The sequence below is a fragment of the Monodon monoceros genome, unplaced genomic scaffold (assembly GCF_005190385.1).
Source record: "Monodon monoceros isolate NGI ecotype Baffin Bay Population unplaced genomic scaffold, NGI_Narwhal_1 Super_Scaffold_2, whole genome shotgun sequence".
Lineage (NCBI taxonomy): Eukaryota > Metazoa > Chordata > Mammalia > Artiodactyla > Monodontidae > Monodon > Monodon monoceros.
Window position 1 is genome coordinate 34,106,500 of NW_021703776.1, and position 21,216 is coordinate 34,127,715.

Sequence of the window (21,216 nt, forward strand, 5' to 3'; positions counted from 1 at the left end):
AAAGATATGGACCTAAGAGTATTTGTTGCAACTTTTTTTTTCAAACTTAGAAACAGCCCAAGTGTTGATTAATAAGAAATAACTAACCAATATGTCTATAAAATGTAACATCTGCAACAGTTAAAAAGAATGAAGTACTGACAGGAAAATGCCAAAAATTGCTAAATTAAAGAAGCAAATTGTGTATAATACTCAAAATGTTTAATGAATGTTCATGTGTGGGAAAAAGCATGCTGCAAAAAAAAAAAAAAAATCCCACAAGGACTCAGAGGCAAAAAATATACAAATCAATTTTCACTGCAAGGTAAAGGAGCTGTTACAGTGGAGGATTACTGGACTGAATGTCAATATTATGACATAGTATGAGAGTGTTTCATGTTTGGTAATTGCAATCATTGTTGCTTTTGTTGTGGTCATCCATTTACAATGCTTGGCGTCAGTCTTATCTCTTGTAAAAATAAAATGCAGTGTGTGTGTATGAAAAAAAAGAGGGAGGAGATATGGGGATATAGGTATATGTATAGCTGATTCACTTTGTTATAAAGCAGAAACTAACACACCATGGTAAAGCAATTATACTCTAACAAAGATGTTTAAAAAAAAAAAGAAAAAAAATGACTGAAGCAATAATAATGGCATCTATGCTTTCTCATCTTCACCTGATCACTGGAGATTGTCATGCTCTCCTTGGAGGCAACTTTCCTTCTCTGTTACTGCATGTCCTCTCCCCAGGTTAAGACTCATGCTAAGAGAGTACATTGAGCTTATAAAAATAAATGGAGACAAGAATACTACTACTACTACTAATAATAATAAAAGGAGACACAGATCACGTGATTAGACACTAAACACAGTAAGGAGAAAAGAATCCCATTCTGGATTTCTTTCCATGAAATGTGATTCTAATTCAAAACCTCCTCAGCTAGAATCAGATCTCTGGATTTATTTCATCTCTAGTCAATGGCCAAAGAACTGGTGGCACTGACGCTGAGTCATGTGCTGTGCCTAAACAGAACTCCACTAGTGATTTCCCAAGACTCACCTTGGCATGTGCTGAGTCAGCAGTATGCTATGCTACCCACTCTTTCAGCAGGCTCTGTGCAGGGGAGCATGCTTTGCTGTGGCTTTAAGGAAAACAAAAAACTCGGTTCCACAGCCTTCAACTCAAAATTTAAAGCATTTCAAAGCATTTTACCTTATAGAGTTACTCAACAATATTTTTATATTCATTCAGAAGTCATTTATTGAGCCCCTATTATGTGAGAGGCCCTGGGTTTGTGGCCAGATTCATATATATGAATAAGTTGAAGCTCTGCTCTCAAGGAGTTCATAACTTAGGAGGAAATGCAGAGGGGAAACATGTCTTTGCAGTATAGTGCGCTACGAATTCAGGCACAAACAATGTACCAAGAGACATAAGGGAGTGGGTAGCCAATAGGGAGGAACGCAGCATGAAGAAAGTTCACCCAAAGAAGGGACATGAGAAGTGAATTCGGACACCAGTGTAAGAGGTTGCCAGGAAGAAAAATTAGGGAGGACAGTTCAGGCAGATGGATTAGCAAGCACAAAGGCACGGACATCTGAAAGGACATGGAGGCTTGTGAAAATAGTCTGATATTTCTGGAGCATGTGGAGTATATGAGGTAGAGGTGGCACAGGAGTGTGTATCCCAGATCCCAGGCCCTACATGTCTGAAACAGAACCAGAAGAGCCTGATGTTGAGGAAACCAGGGGCTGAGGGAGGGTGGTGTCCAGTATTTCCAGAACTGGAGTAGACCACAGTATAAAAGCATGACGAAGGTCATCCCATTCACTTTCCTCACTCAACAAATCTTAACCAACCACCTGCAATGTGCCAGGCACTGTTGCAAGGCTAGGGTTAAGAGCAAAGTCTCTGCTCTCTTGCCTTCAAGGAATTTGCATACTAATGGAGAAGAAAGTGTACAGATAATAGATAAGCAAGTGTGTAGTAAGGACTAAGAGGGGAAATAACATAGACAAAGTCATGGGAGGTGGTGCACATTTAGATGTGGGTATACAGAGAAGGATGCTCTCAGGTGGGGACAGTGGACAGAGCACTGCACTGTATGAAGTGAGGAAGAAGGGCAAGCGAATCCTGGGGGAAGAGTACTGCCCTGTGGGAATAGTGAGTGCACAGGACCTGAAGTGGGAGGGTCTTCAGTGTCTTCAAGTCGGCATAAGGAGGTCACTGTGACTGACACAAAGTGAATAAAAGGAAAGATGGCTGGAAGTGAGGCCAGAAAACTGACATAAAGCTAGTTCGTGTAGGGTCTTATAGGCCATTTTAAGGACTTTGGATTTCGTTTTGAATGAGAAGGGAAACTGGAAAGTTTTGAGCAGGACAGTGACATGATCCGGTTTATATTATTTCTGTCCTCATCAATTAAGCAAAGTATTTAAAAGTGTCCTTTAGAATGATGAGGTCTTTTTGACCTCTGAGATGGCAGATTCTGATCCCCTGTATAATTTATAATGGCACATTATAATCATGCAAATATGAATTATAGGTGAAAATCCAAGCCTACATTTTTCTTTATAGCTTAATTGTACGTCATTGCTTAAAAGCATCAGATTATAAAATTAAACATTTTCAAATGCTACAAGGACTTTTTAGATTTTTCTTACAAAATTAAAATGCACATTAGAGCATGCATGCTTTTTCATCCATCTGTACATGTTTGTGTACAAAGTGCAGTAGAAGGATGCTCCCAAGGAAAACGCCTCATGACAGTTCATGCTTGGAGAAGTGGTGAAGGCAGCACATCAAAGAGCAGCTGCTAAAAAGATCCCGGGCAGCGGTTGTGGTTGCTGGGCTTCAGGATGGCCCCCAGCACCTCACTCACCACTGGACCAGTGCCCTTCTGGGAAGGCACCAAAGGAAGGGATTATCATGGGCATTTGTGGAAGAGGGTCAGTGCTGGGAGCTCTAAACACACCAAGTATAACTGGTGTTCTCCACCAGCACCAACCAGAGTAAGCCCTGCTCTTCTTCCTTAACCTTCACCCTCCATCTCCTCACACAGTCAACACACACACACACACACACACACACACACACACACACACTTTGTTCCTTTCTCTCTTCCACCATCTTCCTTTTTCTTCATTGATTCGGTTTTCCATCTTTGGCAGCTCCCTTTCTCTCTTTCAGACCCATGTTCAACCCATCAGGACATTCTGTTGTCTACACTTTCAAACTATTCAGAAACTTACCACATCTGAACACCTCCATTATCATTACCCTGGCCTAGGTCTACATTTCTTACCTGGATTACAGCTACAGCCTCCTAAGAGGTACCCTATTACCTCCACGTCCCCCAACCCACTCTCTATTCTTTCAACACAGCAGCCAGGTTGACATACTTAATTAGGTCCTCATCATATTTCTCAGGGTAAAAGTATTTTTAAATGACCTACGTCTCTGCACAAGGAGGCTGACTAGCATCTCTCTGAGCCCATCTCTTACCACTCTCTGCAAGAACTCTATTCACAAATATGCTAGATGCATTCCAGCCATCGGGGTTAACAATAGCTCTTGCCTCTGCCTGGAGTGCTCTTTCCCCAGATGACTAACTCCCCCACCTCAATCAAATCTTTGCTCATATATAACTTTCTCATTAAGACATTCCCCAGCTCTGTCACTCCTAACTCTTTTATTCTGTTTTTTTCCCCCATAACACTTATTATCTTCTAAAGTGATACATGAGTTACTTAGTATGTTTATTGTTTATTTTATTGTCTAATTCTCTCTACTAGACACAAGCTCCCCAAGGGAAGAAACTGTTTGCCTCTTTGTTCACAGATGTACCCCAGGGACATAGAAGAGTGCCTAGCATGTGTTAGATATTCAATAAATAGGTGTTAAATGAAATGTCAAATGATAGTTCCTGTGATATTTTTGTGCTTTCAGCTCAGGTTTTCTTGGTCTCTCATTCTTCCTGAAGTTTCTGTACATTTCACAAATAGATATTGAAATGAGGTTTCTCCAAAAGCCTTCAAAGAAGGGGACCAAACTCTGCAATGTTTTCTACTGCCTGCCATCTTGAAATTGAATTCTTTGGCTTCAACTGTAGTGCATAGAAAGACTCCAACTCAAGACATCCAGTTTCTATTCTTGGCACTGCTCTTAACTGTATGACCTTAGTAAACTTTCTTCAACTATTATTTTCCTCAACTGTAAAATGACAGGGGCGGGGGGAGGGGTGGGCAGGGAGAGGAGATTCACTTAAATGGTCTCTAAAGCCAAATGCAGCTCTCACATGATTTGTTATGTCTCAGAGGTACTACATCAAAGTGATGCTTTTTCCCCTTCTTATTCTCTTTCTCTTGCATTTGATAAGAAAAACCACTGCCTGGGTTGCGGAAGCGGGGGTGAGGTATTTGGGTGAAGGTGGTCCAAAGGTATAAACTTCTAGTTATAAGATAAATAAGTTCTGAGGATATAATGTACAGCATGGTGACTACACTGTATTGAATATTTAATAGCTGCTAAGAGAATAGATCTCAAAGGTTCACATCACAAGGGGGAAAAATTGTAACTATGTGAGGTGATGGATGTGAACTAATCTTATTGTGGTGATCATTTTGCAATTTATACATATATCAAAACATTATGCTATACACCTTAAATTTATACAGTGTTACATGTCAATTGTATCTCAATAAAACTGAAAAAAAAAAAAGAAAAGAAAAGAAAAACCATTTTCTCAAGCTCAACATCCTTTCTGATCAAAATCTTTGCTACATATCAACCTATCTGCCCTTATCTTTTCAGGTCAACTCTGAGGTGTGTCTTTCCTTTGATGACTCTGGACTCTACAGTCGAGAGCAAACTACTTCACAGCAAGAACAAAGTATTTATGAGCTAAATTCCTAGAGCGGAATTTTTTAAATTTTGTAAAAGTAGTACTTTTAAAGAGATTAGAGTTCTAAATATGCCATCTAATGAGTTTATATTATTATTTTGCTACAATAAGATGTTAATTACAGTATGTTGTGTTTTTAAAAGACTGAATCCTTGATGAGAATAAGGAAACTATTTAAAAACAGCACATTTCAAAAGTTAGTGTAATAGGTCTAAATCTTATTATATTACTTCATTTAAATGAGTGTGTGTATATCAGAATACCACACAATATATTCTAACTAGGAAAATATAAGTATATATATTCAAACTAAATATATATGTGTGTGTATATATACACATATATGTATATAATATCTAATTATATATATATATCCCTAGTCCATAAAGTTAATTCTTTTAATTACAGTTTTAAATGTGACATTTAGTAACTTTATATTGCTTTAGTACATTAAAATGTCAATGTTAACTTTAGAATTCTGTTAAAAAAAAAGAGTATTTTAAGGGACTAAGGGACTTTCCTTGCTTAAGATGTGTCATAGAACCAGTAATAGTTCTGACTAATTCAGAGATATTACTCAATGTTTCTCTGAGCTGAGAGTTCAGAGAAATATCCTTCTCAATGGTAGCTCTTCCTGGTTTGGGACACTGTCAGTGAGTGTCATGTTATTATATTTATACCATTATATTTGGTATTTCTCTGAATGTGGAGAGATGCTAGCTTCCCAGGCAAAAATCCTATACTCAAGTATAGCAAGCTGGGAAAAATTATAAGATTGCTAGTCTATCAAAATGGATAAAGTGATTCTTATCTAATTACCATATAAAAACACAGTGGTAATAGAATTAAGAGATTTGCTTTTGTTGAACTCTATATTGAAATTTGGTTTAGAAAAATTAACAAACCAGAATTAGGAGACATAATTAGTTTGGAGTTTTTAGATGTCAGTTAAGAGTTAATATTTAAATTTTATTAAAATGAACATTCTTTTGCTTTGAAATATAGCAAGAAATGTATATATGTTTATATGTGTCCCTTTCTAGTCATTATTTTATGAAAGTATATAAATACCATGTATTTTAATATGCCAAAATGTGGCTATAATTTTGCAACAGTGATTTTCAAGAAATATTTTATTATGATGCCAAATGTGGGTCCAGTAACTTACAGATGGTCTTATGTCTTTAGTTTTATAAGTATTGGTAAATCAGTTCTTCCTAATTTGTAAAAGCTAGGGCTGGAAAGGAACAGTTGCTGTGCCTCTCGCCAATTAACAAAGTACCCACTCGCAGGTAACCAATGCTGAGCCCAAATAGAAAGAACTAGGATCTTCCCTAGGGTAATGCACTGCAATAACTGATTCCTTCATGAGTCCCTTCAAAACTGTCTGTGGCTATACAAGTAGAATGTGGTTTTTCCTTATGGTTAAGTGGGCACCTACAAAGATGCTAATTCCACAGCAGACTTTACACTCTCTCTCACATCTGCCTACCTTATTACTCCTTTACTCTCTCCCCTCCTTTCTTCCTCCCCTCCTCCCTTCTTTCCTCTCTTCCTTCTTTCTTTTCTTTCTTTTCTTTCCTTTCTTTCCTTTTTCTAATCTGTCTTTTTTAGACCGATTTATTCTTAAAAGACATGAAAATAATTTAAAAAGAATTTGGAAAAACATATCGGAACACAAATTTTTCACCTTTATTCCTTAGGTAAAGACCAACTGAATAACTGAGGAAGGAAGTCCATTCAGAGAGAACAGTCCACATACACAGGCAAGGGAGGCAGAACAAGCCCCTGCAACATGTATCTTTCCAAACCTTTGTTTATTTTCATTTCTATAGCAACCTGGTGGTTGTAAAATATTGCCATAATGAAAATAGAACACAAATGACAGTAAAATGTTCCTATAACTCAAATAGCAGAGAATTGTTTACAGAATTCGGAAATGCTGATTTTTTTTTTTAAATGGGCTCACAGCAGGAAAAATGTCTACCTAAGTCAACAGTAAATTTCCCCTCCAGAGGGACAATGAGATGCTCGTGACACGTGCACTTTGGAAACTTAATTATGTGCCCATTTCTTGCTATTACTTTCTTTAACCAAAAAAATCCCTAAAGAGATTTTACTACCATCAAATCAGTCATAGGGATTTCTCTGCTTTCAGTGGGGTGCAATGTGGGGTTTAGTATACATGTTGCCTTTCCCGTCACCCTATGAGCACAGAATATTCTTTTTTGTAAAGTTTTAAATGAGCCTCTCTTTGGTCTTTGCACAAGTGATTGCATTCCATAAAATATTATTACATAAAGCCAAAGCACCCTGGCTAGACATTAAACTTAGTATTATAATAAAATCCAATTGAGAATACACACACACACCCCACACGCACTTTGAAGAGAATTTTAGCCTTTACATTTCTTCTCAAAAGAAGAGAAGATAGGGCTTCCCTGGTGGCGCAGTGGTTGAGAGTCCGCCTGCCGATTAAGGGGACACGGGTGCGTGCCCCGGTCCGGGAAGAGCGGCTGGGCCTGTGAGCCATGGCCGCTGAGCCTGCGCTTCCGGAGCCTGTGCTCCGCAACGGGAGAGGCCACAACAGTGACAGGAGAGGCCCGCGTACCGCAAAAAAAAAAAAAAAAAAAAAAAAAAAAAAGAGAAGATAGAGCTTTGTAGGCATAAAAAGAAAGAAAAAGAAAGGTCAAACTTTAACTAAATGTTCTGTGGTTTGCAGAATTCACAAAACAAATTACAGCATAACATCCTTTTAAGGAACTGTTTGTGTCTTCGGAAAAAGTGTGTATTATTTTTGGTGAACTCTACCTTTTGATGTGGCCTTTCTGAGGGAAGCAGCATCGTCAAGATTTTTTCTTTTAATTGCGTAACACTACGAGATGAACAAGACAAAAGGCAAGTTCATTTAGTAATTTAAATCCCTGAGGCACAGCCAGAAAGAGACTGCGAAGGAAGGACCTGGGAGCTGAATGGAGCTCTGAAGTGCAAGTCATTATCTCCTCAGTCAGGAGACAAGTCCAAGATCAAGGAGTTCTAATTTTATTCATATCTAAAATGACAGGAAGGTAGGATTTACCCCAAAGATAAAGAAATAGTTCATTTATGTTGGAGGCAAGCTAACTCTTTACTTCTAGCAACAACGATAAAATTATCAGCCATTTTGACAATGTACCATATGCCAGGCATGGAGTTAGTTTATACATTATCTAATGCTATAATGCCTACAACATATCTGAAATTATGTATTTTGATTCCTCATTTTATAGATAGTGGAAGCTCAATGAAGTTAAAAAAGTTTTATCCAAGGTGACTGAGCAGGTAACAGCATGAATTGGGGTTCAAACCAAGATCTGTCTGATTCCAAGGACCATATTCTCAGGAACTTGACAATTTCACTTCTTTTAACTTCATTATTGGATGAAAAATTAATGTTTCTAAATGCTATGATTCTATGAGGAGATAAAGGCATATCACGTGTATCAAACTAATCCCTTCAATGTTTCTGTGAATTAGAAGTAAAGCAGGTAGGCCACGCCCCATTTTACAGGAGACAGTAGAACCAAGGCTGGCTGTGAACATTTAATCAGCAGCAACTTATTTCCAGGCACATCCAACCACAGTGTTCATTCCATCAGTAAGTATGGGCTTTCCATGGTGGTCTGAGAGATTAATTGACATTTACCGTTTTATTAGTTATGACAAAAGTATAACATAACACTGATGAGTTAAACTATGGATTATCATTTGAGTTAGTAGAAGAGAATCTGTAAGTACACTCAAAAATTCCATATAAGAAGTGAAAAAATATCTGATCATCCACTTTTCCAAATAACCAGACGTCTGGCTCCGTATACACAAATAGCTAGCTATCTGAGTGATTATTTTAATTTTTTTTAAAAAACTGGTTGTTATGGTGGCTCATGGATGCTACTACAGTGATAAAGAGACATACTGAAGGAGCTGCTGAATACCTGGCACAACCCCAGATTCCAATGGATAAAAAGCTTGAAGACTAATCTTCTTTTGTGCATGTATATTTGTCTTGCAACCAAATAATCCTCTACAGTCATCTGTACAGCAATTCTGCACCCTCATATCAAAAAAGATTTAATTTACTTTTAAAAATCTTCCCAAGTAGCAGACATCTAAAAATATTTCAAACTGGTTTTACATGTCACATTCCCATTTGAAAACAAAGCTGAAGCTAACTCTGCCAAGGTCGTCTATTCATCAATTTGTTCATTCATTCATTTATCTGGCCAAGCATTCATTGAAGATCTACACTGAATCTCTTTGCAAAGGGCTGTATTCCATACTATTAAGACAGGTTCTTATACTTAAGAAGCTCACATGGCACGTGTGAAACAGATCTGTAAACAAATTTCCCCCAGTTCAAAGTGATAAGTTCTTTTATACAGATAAAGATTTTTTTCTCCCATTCAAAATGATAAGTACTCTAAAAAACATAGCTATGTATGTAGATGAAGAAAAGGAAGTTATTAATTGTCCCTTGGGAATAGAGGAAAGGCTTTATAGATAAAATAATATGAGCTGGGTGCTTAAACAGTGGCTCAGTAGATTTCAAAATCCTCAAAAAACAACCAACAGCAAAAAACACATTTCACTTTGTAAACCAATACACACACACAGCTAAAACATAAGTTTCATAAAATAATACTTACACTCTTACGTTTTCTACTATATTCCATTCCATTCCCAGAATGCCAGTCTTGACCCACTAAATTGACTTTATAACCTTTTAATGAGCTGCAACTCACAGTATAAAAAATACAAGTTCAAAGGAAGAAAAGCAGTTATCCATTTGAAGAAAATATATCCAAAGGGAACAGCATGTGTAAGTCATGGTATTACAGAAGCCATGACGTAGAGAAAATGGTAAAAATTTCAGTGGAGTTGAATCATGACTGGCATGGGGGTGAAGAGTTGAAAACTGGATTAGAAGAATCAAAGAGAGAAAGGAAAAGATAAGGCTGAGAGGTAGGAGAAGAATGTAGGACCAGACTGTGAATAATCAGACTGTTATTTACTTTTGAGGAATATAGGCTTTATGGTGTGACAACAGTGATAGAGCAGAGATCATTAAAGTGGGAAACAGCATGCTACCCTTGCTTTAGGGAAAGACAGTAATGGCGAGAAAAGACCAGACTGCAATGAGACAGGTGGCAGGGAAAATAATAAAAGCCTCAGCCAAGGTAGTGGCAGTGGGGATGGATAGCAAGGAGCAATTTTAAGAGTTATTCCTAAGAAGGGATTTGAGTTACAAAAACAACAACAACAAAAAAACAACAACAAAATAACTGGCATTACAGCACACAGTCCTAGTAAAACTGGAACAAAATATATAGCATAGTTAAGATGAAATACAAAATAAAATTGTTCTCATTTGAAAAATTTAAAGCAACCATTCATAAGAATTTATGTATTCAACTAAATAGTCTTAAAAATGCAAACAGTTCTTTAAAACTACTATTCAGAATTGACATGGAATGAATTCATATGAATGACCATTAAATATTTGAAAAAATATCCACCTTATTAGTAATCAGAGAAATTTAAATTAACAAAAACTATGCCATTTCCTGCTTATCAGTTGGTAAAGTAGTTTTTTTTTTTTTTGGTACGCAGGCCTCTCATTGTTGTGGCCTCTTTTGTTGTGGAGCACAGGCTCCGGACGCGCAGGTTCAGCGGCCGTGGCTCACGGGCCCAGCAGCTCCGCGGCATGTGGGATCTTCCCGGACCGGGGCACGAACCCGCGTCCCCTACATCGGCAGGCGGACTCAACCACTGCGCCACCAGGGAAGCCCGGTAAAGTAGTTTTTAAAAACACGAATATTTTATATTAGTAAAGGTGAGTTGAAATTGGGACTTGCATGGGTTACTGATGGGGTTATAAATTTTTAAGATCTCTTCTGGAAATCAATTGGGCAGTCTGTATCAAGAAACTTAAAAAAATTATATCTGTTAACTCATAACTCAACTTCTACAATTTTTTCTTTAAGGAAAGAGTCAGATTTAATGAAGACAAACTTAAGTCTGATCAATATTTTAAAAAATGAGAAATTGAAAATGGGCTAAATGTCCATCATTAGGGAAGTGATTAAATAATATTATGTAGCTCTTAGAAATTATGTTGTGATTTGACCTAAATAATAGAAGGGTTTATATTCATAATTTGAATTTAATTATGTTTTAAAGAATAATTAATGACATGTAGAAAATGCTTGTAGTGCTGATGTTAAAATGCAGGCGTCAAAATACATGTGAAAGATAATGAAAATATACAAAATTATTAGAGATTACACTTATACTCTGGGATTCCAAGAAATCTTTTTATTTTATTCTTTATACTTTCCTTTATTTTCCACATTTTCTGTAATGAACAAATATTACTTTTATAATCAGATAGTATAAAAGATTTGTCAGTATTATTAGTAATTAAAAATTACAATCATTTTATACATTTACTAATAAGCAGAGATTTTTTATTATATTTTCTCTTTCATTAAATGGGGATGAAAAAATACTACTTCCCAGAGTCTGGGAGATTAAATGTGATCATATAAGAGAAAATGCTATTTTAGAAGTCCTATACATTTCCATAAAAACATTATATACAAATTTTTCTACTATTACATCTTTTAGCTGAGACATTAGTATGACTAAGATGGCTTCTGAACAACAAAGAATTTCTCCAATGGGCATTTGCAACCAGAATCAAAGTCAAAATTCTAGAAATCTTACAAGGATTCCAATTTAATTTCCTCAAAAGGAACATAATTTAAATGAAGGTTTAATATTTACTCAAAATATAATTATATTGTTAACTAAATGTCAGAATTTTTATATTGTCATATTCATCCTAAAATCATTACACTATCTTTTGTGAAAAGGATTATGGGTGATGATCCTTTTGTATCTCCGTTTTCCAACTTTTCTCTAACATAATTATATTCTCGGTACAAGCCCGAATTATGAATATAAGCCCTTCTATTATTTGGGTCAAATTCCTAGACATACAGGGAACTTGAAACAAAACGTTGGGCACTCTACCTTTTGGGGAGCAGAAGGAAGAAGTCAGATAAGAAAAAACAAAAGACAATAAGCCTTTAAAATTATAGGAAGAGATCCAGGAGACCACAGCGTTATAAAAAGCAGGAGGGATACAAATTTCAAGACAGATATTATCAAGTTACCGTGAGCTTGAGAAAGATGACAGTAGGCCAAAAACACTCATTGGTACTTTGCATTTGATAAACAGGTACTATCCTAAAGAATAGTTTTCATATAGAATGGAAGCAATTTGAATGAATATGATGATATCTAAATAACTAGACATAGGGAGCTATTTTCAAAACAAACACACTTTGGCCTAAAACAATTCTACAACAACATTCACTTATAGCCCATGATACATGTATATTATGTATATATCGGTGTGCATCCTCATGGATTCTAAAGAAGCCCTAGAAGCCCATTATAAGGTATGGCTGAAGCAGGGAGAAAATGTCCTGGAGAAGAGAAATCTCTGGTTACAGCCCCTTTCAGGCAGTCTTTTCTGAGGCTTCTGACCCTCACAGTGTATTTTTCACCTAATTTCCAGGAAGATTTACACTTTATGTGACTGAGAATTGTGATACCCTAATGTGATGTGTAATTCTTAGAATATATTATACTGCATACTATAATATCCAGGTATAGCTTTTAAAAATGTATTTGTGGTGATTTCCATTAAAAGTTGGAGATCAAGTCTTTAATCAATTAGCATATTCTTTCTTGAAGGAAAAAAAAAAACCTCTTTAGAATCTTTTCCAAGAACAAAGCATCCTGAAAGATAGGAAAAGAACAGAAAATCTGTATTTTGCTAGTGTCCTGATAAAAATAAACCATAATTCTTACACAGAGGCAAAGCACTTAGTTGATTAGATCCTTAAATGTATGTTGATATTTACTATTAAAGATTAGAAGCAATATAAAAGCAGAGTACAAGACTTGATCTAAATTCTTCTCTAGGTATTTATTGTAAATATAGAGTGTGGCCTTAACACTTTAGAAAGCCTACTTCAAAATAGTAGTAAGAACAGCAAATGGCACTGAGTTTGTGTCAGGCCCTATTCTGAGTGCCTCACTTATATAAATTCATCTATTCCACACAGAATCCTGGAAAGTATTTCTATTAATTTTGCAGATGTGAAAAAGTGAGGCACAGATGGCTTAACTAACTTGCCCAAGGTCGCACAGGCAGTAAGTAGAGGAGCTGAGGTTTGAAACCAGGCGGTCTGGTTCCTAAGCTCAGGATCTCAATAATTTAGGTAATTAGGTAACCTGTTCTACAATACTGTGGCAAACTAGAAAATGGTTCCCCAAACAGAAATAGTTTGAACCCAAATTGACGTTACACTTGATTATACTGTTCACATTAACCAGAAAAATGTTAATGGAAAACAACTGATTAAATTGCTGTGGTATCTCCAAAGGAAAAGGCACCTGAAATTCTTTGTTTCCTATCATTTATATTACAAACTAACAAACTGAAATTAAGGGAAGATGCTAATGCTTTGTAGAAAACAGACTTCTTACCCACTCAGAGTTCAGGAGAAAAAAGAAAAATAGAGGTTTGTATCTACATAGTTTCTAAAATCAATCACAATGACACCCTTTGGAAGCTGTTTCTATGTAGTGGCCATGAGTGGTGAGAAGACTGCCACGTGGTCAACTCTGACTGCTCATCATAATGTCCAAAATAGCAAAACGCATTCTGATTTTTAAGGTTTATTTAGGGAAAGGATTCTGATTTTTAGGGTTAGTTTATGGGTTAGATTCAAAATCTTACCAGTTACTCAGTTTCTTGGGGGCTACAAGTCTTTTGCCTGAACCTATGATGCAATAACTCTCAAGATCAAAATGTTATAAGAGCACCTTCTGTTTAAAACATGCATTTTAAGAGAACAGCAGGATTCAGCTCCCCTAACCAACAGCCCTTACTACAAAGATACAACAGATGTTGGTCTGTGTGCAAAGCAAACATCAGCCTTGCTAATGTGGTCTGTGCTGAATTCTTGGTAATTAGACATTTATCCCAGTGCAGAGTCAAGGTCATTAGAGTGAAAGGCTGTAATGCTTACAATTATTTTGCCCCTCATGTTTCTCTGCATGAAGTCAGGGACGGCAGTGCACAGGAGTGAAAGAAGAAATGTTTCCATTACTAAAAAGGTCTCTTGGTACTACAGAGGCTGGGAAACAGAGACTGAGTCAGTAGTAGAATCAGCTACCGTTTGGTTAGACAGCTTGACCTGAATCTGGCCACCCTTTCCCCATTTTCTCCCCTCCCCCTATGCCTTCTGACCTATACAAGGGAAACATTAACCGACAGAATGGCAAGCAAAAAAGCAAGGGGCTAGCAACCACAGCCTAATTAAATTTAACATATTAAGAAGTGGTGAAACCACAGGCAGCTGAAAAGGAGTGCTCAAGTTCAGCACAGCCACCATTTCTAAACACAGTGGGTGCAGTGAACTATGAACAGTATCTGCAGAGGGCAAGCAGGAAAGCAGTGCTCACGGCGAAGTCTTAAAGCACAACGGTCTCTTCAAATGATAGGAATAAGGAGACTAGGGCTACTGAAAATGGCTGGATTAAAAAACATATATATTGCAACTTTTTTCTCTACATAGAGAACATGTACAATTATGTCAGATTCACAGAAGATAGCCACTAATCAATTAGTCAAGCTTTCAAACTCCCTTCTTTACAAAAGCAATGCTGGGGAACGACAGATCTTTTGGGGATGCACATTTAGAAAAATGTGCTGTGTGTAATCTAGTTTAAAGAGCCCTGGGCTTGAAGTCAGACAGCTGTGTTTGAAACCAGCCTCTGCCATTCACTGGTTGTGTGATGGAGGCATGTACTTTTACTTCTCTAGTTTCAGACTCTGCCTTTGGAAAGAAGATTGTAGTGGGATTAAAGTGGGATTAAAATTCTAGCTAATTCCATCCATCTCTGAAAACTGACATCAATCACTTCAGCAACCAATTGCATCTGTTTTCCCATTATGTTATAAAAGCATTATTTTAAACGTTGATGATATTCAAAATATTTAACAATCACAACATAAGACTTGACTAATTTGTACAGACACTGACCACATTGCCTTCTTTGGAGGGTTTAGATGCACTGACAAAATATACAGACCATAAAAGCTATGATGTCAATGACCATGATAAATGCCAATGACCAATTTTTATAAAATGTAGCAGTAGCAACTGAAAATAATGGTATTTAATATTTTTGCTTTTTCCTTGCGGTAGTGGGTCCTTACTCTCACTCATTTTTAAAAATTACCCCTGATTTGATTATTTACTCCATTAGGCTTTTTACATCTTCCTCCATTAATTTGCTTTTATTTTAGCATTTCATTCTTAAGTGTTTGTACTCTGTCCTCACTTCCTTTTGTCTCTTTCCTTTTATTGGTCTTCGCTTAGCCATTTCTATCCTTTCTTTACTCACCTACTGATGTCCTTTTCTGTCTAAATGATAATGTTCTTGAAGTGTCATAGACTTATTTTCTATGCTATAAGATACAATAACAGTCTCAGGACACATTAAATGACCATCACCAACATCATTACAATCACCATCACTACCACAAGTCCCACAAGAATATCATTCTCTTAATATCTATAAACATCAAAAATGAAAATATAATATTTCAGTTGCTAATGGATGGCAGTGTAATGACATATCGGCCAGCAGAGAGAACTAGGCATTTCTCAGAAATGTGTTGTAAAAGTTCCTTTTCATTTTATTTTCTTGTCCTGCATATTGGTAGGTAGCTGCTACCTTACATGCTTACCAAATAGCCAGAGATAAATCACATTAGGCACATTTCTGGTACATATCTGGTAAAATGTGCCCACATCAATGGACAAAAAGATATTTAAAAATAAAAATATTATTCAGTTTTACTCCCTTAATCTTTACTTCAAAAAGTCTTCCAAAAATAGATTACTGTTTACTCATACTAGTGGATTAAAACTATGTCAATATGTTCCTAGCGAGTAAACTTTTTCCTTGGCTAATTCTGTTTTTTCTAAATGTCACAATCAGCTGGATAAATTACAATTCAATCAGCAGTTAAGATAACCAGACATGTGAATTATTCTTTAATGTTTTTTCAGTTCCATAACTTCTGAGAAAAATTCCAATCAACTGATTTTTTAAAAAAAAATCTATTCATTTGACTAATTTGATTTCCATGGAATTAATTACTTAATAGTGTTATATAGGAATAGGTAAATATACGCTATTGAAATCTAAGAGTTGAAAAGAGTCTTTCTGCTGCTTTATAAGTTCTATTAAAATGACTAGTTCTGGGCTTCCCTGCTTGCACAGTGGTTAAGAATCCGCCTGCCAATGCAGGGGACATAGGTTCGAGCCCTGGTTCCGGGAAGATCCCACATGTCCCGGAGCAACTAAGCCTGTGCACCACACTGTGCAACTGTGTCCCGGAGCAACTGAGCCTGTGCTCTAGAGGCCACGAGCCACAACTACTGAGCCCACATGCCACAATTACTGAAGCCCAAGCGCCTAGAGCCCATGCTCCGCAACAAAAGAAGCCACAGCAGTGAGAAGCCCACACACCCTCAACGAAGGGTGGCCCCCACTCGCCAAAACCAGAGAAAGCCCGTGTGCAGCAATGAAGACCCAATGCAGCCAAAAATAAATGATAATAAATAAAATAAACATAAAAAAGTCTTAAAAATGACTAGTTCTATATTAGTAATAACAAACACTAGAAACTAAACTCTTAAATTGTAACATTTCCAAAGAGATCCTTTAAAGGTAAATATGGGGCTTCCCTGGTGGCGCAGTGGTTGAGAGTCCGTCTGCCGACGCAGGGGACATGGGTTCGTGCCCCAGTCCGGGAAGATCCCATATGCCGCGGAGCGGCTGGGCCCGTGAGCCATGGCCACTGAGCCTGCGCGTCCGGAGCCTGTGCTCTGCAACGGGAGAGGCCACAACAGTGAGAGGCCCGCATGCCGCAAAAAAAAAAAAAAAAAAGTAAATATGACACTACTTAATTTCCAAAGAGGTAGTTAAGGAGGCTTAGTATCAGATTTATAAAGATGCTCTGAATATATTTTGTGAATCATGATTTGGGGACTAAATTTGCAGAACCCAGACAAAAGAATATTCAAAATTACAGAATAAATTACCTTAAAACTGATGCTCATTGTCTGATCTTAATGGCTGTTTAGAATTTTCAGAATCAGTAAGGAACCCCCAAACTCATTTTTTTTTCCTAATGGATTTAACCCTACCCAGGGTCACCTACAAATTTATTCTGGAGTTTATTGAAGTCTTCCATTTGTTTTAATAAATATAATTATACAAAAGTCCTGGACATATTTATTTAATATTTTTAAAAGGAGACTAGGATGTCAAGGGTATTTTCTCTGTTTCATTTCATTAACATAAATCACCCTGGTTAAAATGAAACTCCCTACACATGAACTGCATTAAAGCAACTCTACCCCTTCGGAGGAAAGTCGGAGTCAGACCAGCTCAGGGACTTGCCTCAGTCCTGGTTTTGAACACGTTCACAAACAGGTGCAGACCCTTCACACCAAAACCAATAGGAAAGTGTGCATTCCCCATGCAAACACTGATTGCTCGCCCCACCCGCACTTTGATTTGCTTTGTTTGAATTGACTTTATGTTCCCTTGATGAATCCTGTTTATTTAGAAAAAAAGTCTGCCTTAACATACACTGGAAAGAGAGAAAAAAATCCTTTACTTTGATCTCCTTGGCGTGTGCCCTAGGATGAAAAAGGTATCCCAGTTGAATTTTTATGTCAAGACCATCCTCTGTCAGTGCAGTTTCTCTAAGAAATTCTCCACCTTTGTAGAGTTTCTCTGCTTCCCATCCCTAGCTACATTAGCCACTAAATTTATCTGAGACTCATTACATGATATGTTGTACACTGTTTCATTCTAAATAATGGCAATACAAGGCATTAGGGTTAAATAAACCAAGGCATATTTACCATCAAACTAAGAAGATTAATTTTCAGAGTCCCTCATTCACATGAACTCTTTCCAAGGCCTTGTACCTATTTAAAATTTTTTTCCTTGGCATTCTTTCTCTGAAAGAGAGTACTCATAATCATACAAGATTGAATGAGACCCATAAACTGAGGTCTGACTCTGAGTAGAAATGATAGCATGCCTGTGTTGTGTGAAATCATCCTTCCCTGGACACCTGCAGAAGCGGGGGCTACTTATAAGGCTTGGAGTAGCATCTCTTTCCCTTATATGTGTTCTCCTACTGCATGGTCAATATTTTATCCTTTGTTGATTCTCTGTCTCACAGTAACTTTCACTCCCAACTAGGATTGTATACTTCTCCAAGGAAAATGCTGGATACTTCTGCATTTTCCTCCGACAGCAACTAGCCCAGAGTTGAGCCCACAGTAGGTCAGTTACTTGTAAGGCAGCTTTATGCACATCCATACCTATGACAGATACCTCAAGCCCCAAAGCCTGAATTAAGAAACTGATCAGTCTGTCAGAACACAGTTGTGCCATTTTTGCACCCCTCAGCAGCCATGTCAGAAGAGTTGTATCTGGGAATAAGTTTCCAATAAACCTCAGTTTCTATGGTATTTCACCCACAGGCATATACCTGCCTGCCAGAAGGGAAGAAGGCATTGCTGAGTGGCTGGTATATTTCTAAAGATATATATATTTCTAAAATAAGTATAGGGCTCCCCTGGTGGCACAGTGGTTGAGAGTCCGCCTGCCGATGCAGGGGACACGAGTTCGTGTCCTGGTCTGGGAGGATCCCACATGCCGCGGAGCGGCTGGGCCCGTGAGCCATGGCCGCTGAGCCTGTGCGTCCGGAGCCTGTGCTCCACAACGGGAGAGGCCACAACAGTGAGAGGCCCGCGTACCGCAGGAAAAAAAAAAAAATAATAGTAATAAAATAAAATGAGTATATTTCTAAATCCATTCATGTTTGTCTTGGGAATACACTTAGATTCCCATTTTGAATGAATGGTGAGCAAACATCCAAGCTTTTCTTCTAGCCCTGACACTAGCTTCCTGTGTGATCTTCATAAGTACCTTGTCCAATTAATAAGGATGTCTGAGGACAAATAAAACATGACAATAGATGCAGGGCTTTTGAGCTTTGGGAAGAAAGATACTTCTTTAACATTGGGCCCAGGAAATATCTATTGACGATTCATGGAGGAAAGCATTCTGTAGGTTTATTCTAGGGAAAAATTCTTCCCTCAACTGTCATTTTGGGAAGAGAAGTGTCACACTTCTGCCTCTCCCAGAACATGAAGTACAAGAGTCTGCATTACATGGAACACTGCACATTCGAGCCACACCACAGTTTCCCAAACACATCCCATACTTGACATATTGGAATCAGGGTCAATTCAGCCAAGGAAAGCTGCATTCTTTTGTTATTCAAGAAAATCATTTTCTCCTTTTTTTGAATCTATTAAATGTCACAAAGGTTTGTGTGTCATAATGTTATTAATGACTTCTGAATGTTTTGATATAAATAATTTTTGGTTTATTCTTGTGTTTTTATTCAGGTGTTTTTCTTTCACTTATATAATTCAACCTACATGGATATCCTAAAGACGCTGGTTGAGTACTTAAACATCCAGTAAAACAAAAGAGCATTTTAAGCAAACAGCTAAGGACTTTGCTGATTTATTGCTCTGATAGCCATAATTATCTTTTGAATAAATATGTGATAACCATAGCTGTGGTTTGATAAAGTTCAGGACATATGTACATCTAGAAATATTATCTTTGGAAACAAAATGACATTGCCACACCATGATACCCCAGGATTCACTCCCAAAGCCACTTTCTTTTTTAACCAGGAAAAGTAATATAGTTTGACTCTTACTGTCTTATTTCAGGGTGTGCTTTCTTATCATGAAAGGTATTTACTTAATTGAAACTCTTCTCTTATTGACATAAAGGCAAACTAATATACCCTCTTCTCCCTCAGTAAAATATAGTCATGAATAACAAATGAGGCTTTAATATTTCTTAAGTCCATAAATGGATTTACCCATAAAACCAATTATATGTTCACACTGCAATTAGTTGCTAATTTTAAGAGTTAAAAAAAACCCAATCCATGTTTTTAATGTGCCATATCTGATCTAGTAAGTTTGGGAGATATGTGCACATATTTAAACTGAAACAAAATACACACAATGACTGTAAAATATCACCAATTTGCTATAATTCTGAATGGCAGTAACGTTACCCTAAGAAAATTCACTGGATGATTTAATAGTGATATCAAAGGAAACTGACCCTCCTTTCCCTTTTCCCTCTCTTGTTGCTTCTCTGTTTCTCATTCCTTCTTTCTTTGTCTTTATGACCATGTGTTATCTAAGAACCATCTAGATGCAACCAGTGAGAAATGGAGAAGACCGTCTGTAGAATATGGCTCACCCAAGTGCTCAGTTTATCTGATAATGAAATATTATATTATATATTGCACTTGTTTATATTAGATTGATTGCTGGAATCTAAAGGGTAGATATATTTTACTTACTTTTATATTATCATGTTTATTTAATTAATAATGAACTGTCTAAAGTGCCAACTAACTGCTCCCTGTATATCAGGATTTCCCAAACTATGTTCTATGGAATGCTAGTTTCTGTGGTATTTGCAGTTCTTTTGGGGGAAAGAAACTGGGGAAATGGAGAGTTCCATGTTCAAGTAATTTGAGGAAATAATGTGTTAAATAATCTAAGATTTCCTTACTACTGGAATTCTAAAACTCTTTAATATGCTTTTGCAAATTATCAAGAGGAGATTTTTCACCAAATGATACTTCTTATTGGTGAGAAATGCATATTATTATCCCCTGTATCTCATGTTCAGCAGAACATAGTGTGGAAGATACTTCTACTGGTATCTCAAATTTAGAGCTATTATTGGACTGTCTTGCTCTCCCAGATCTTTGTGTTGCCTGTCTTACTCTACTTAGGCCACCATAACAAAATACCATAGACTGAGTGGTTGAAACAACAGAAACTTATTTTCTCACAATTCTGGAACCTGAAAAGTCTGAGGTGAGGGTGCCATCCTGGTTGCATCCTGTAGAGGGCTCTCCTTCCGGCTTGCAGATGGCCACCATCTCGCCATGTGCTCACAGGGCCTTTCCTTGGTACATGCATTCAGGGAGAGAGAGAGAGAAAGCTCTCTGGTGTCTCTTATAAAGACACTAATCTCGTCAGACCAGGGCCCTGCCCTCATGACC

General features: G+C 37.2%; 1 protein-coding gene across 1 annotated transcript in view; it reads right to left on the reverse strand.

The window, feature by feature from the left end:
* The window catches only part of HDAC9 (histone deacetylase 9), an 804,896-nt gene that overhangs the window by 162,574 nt on the left and 621,106 nt on the right, over positions 1-21,216 (reverse strand). The window lies entirely within an intron of this gene.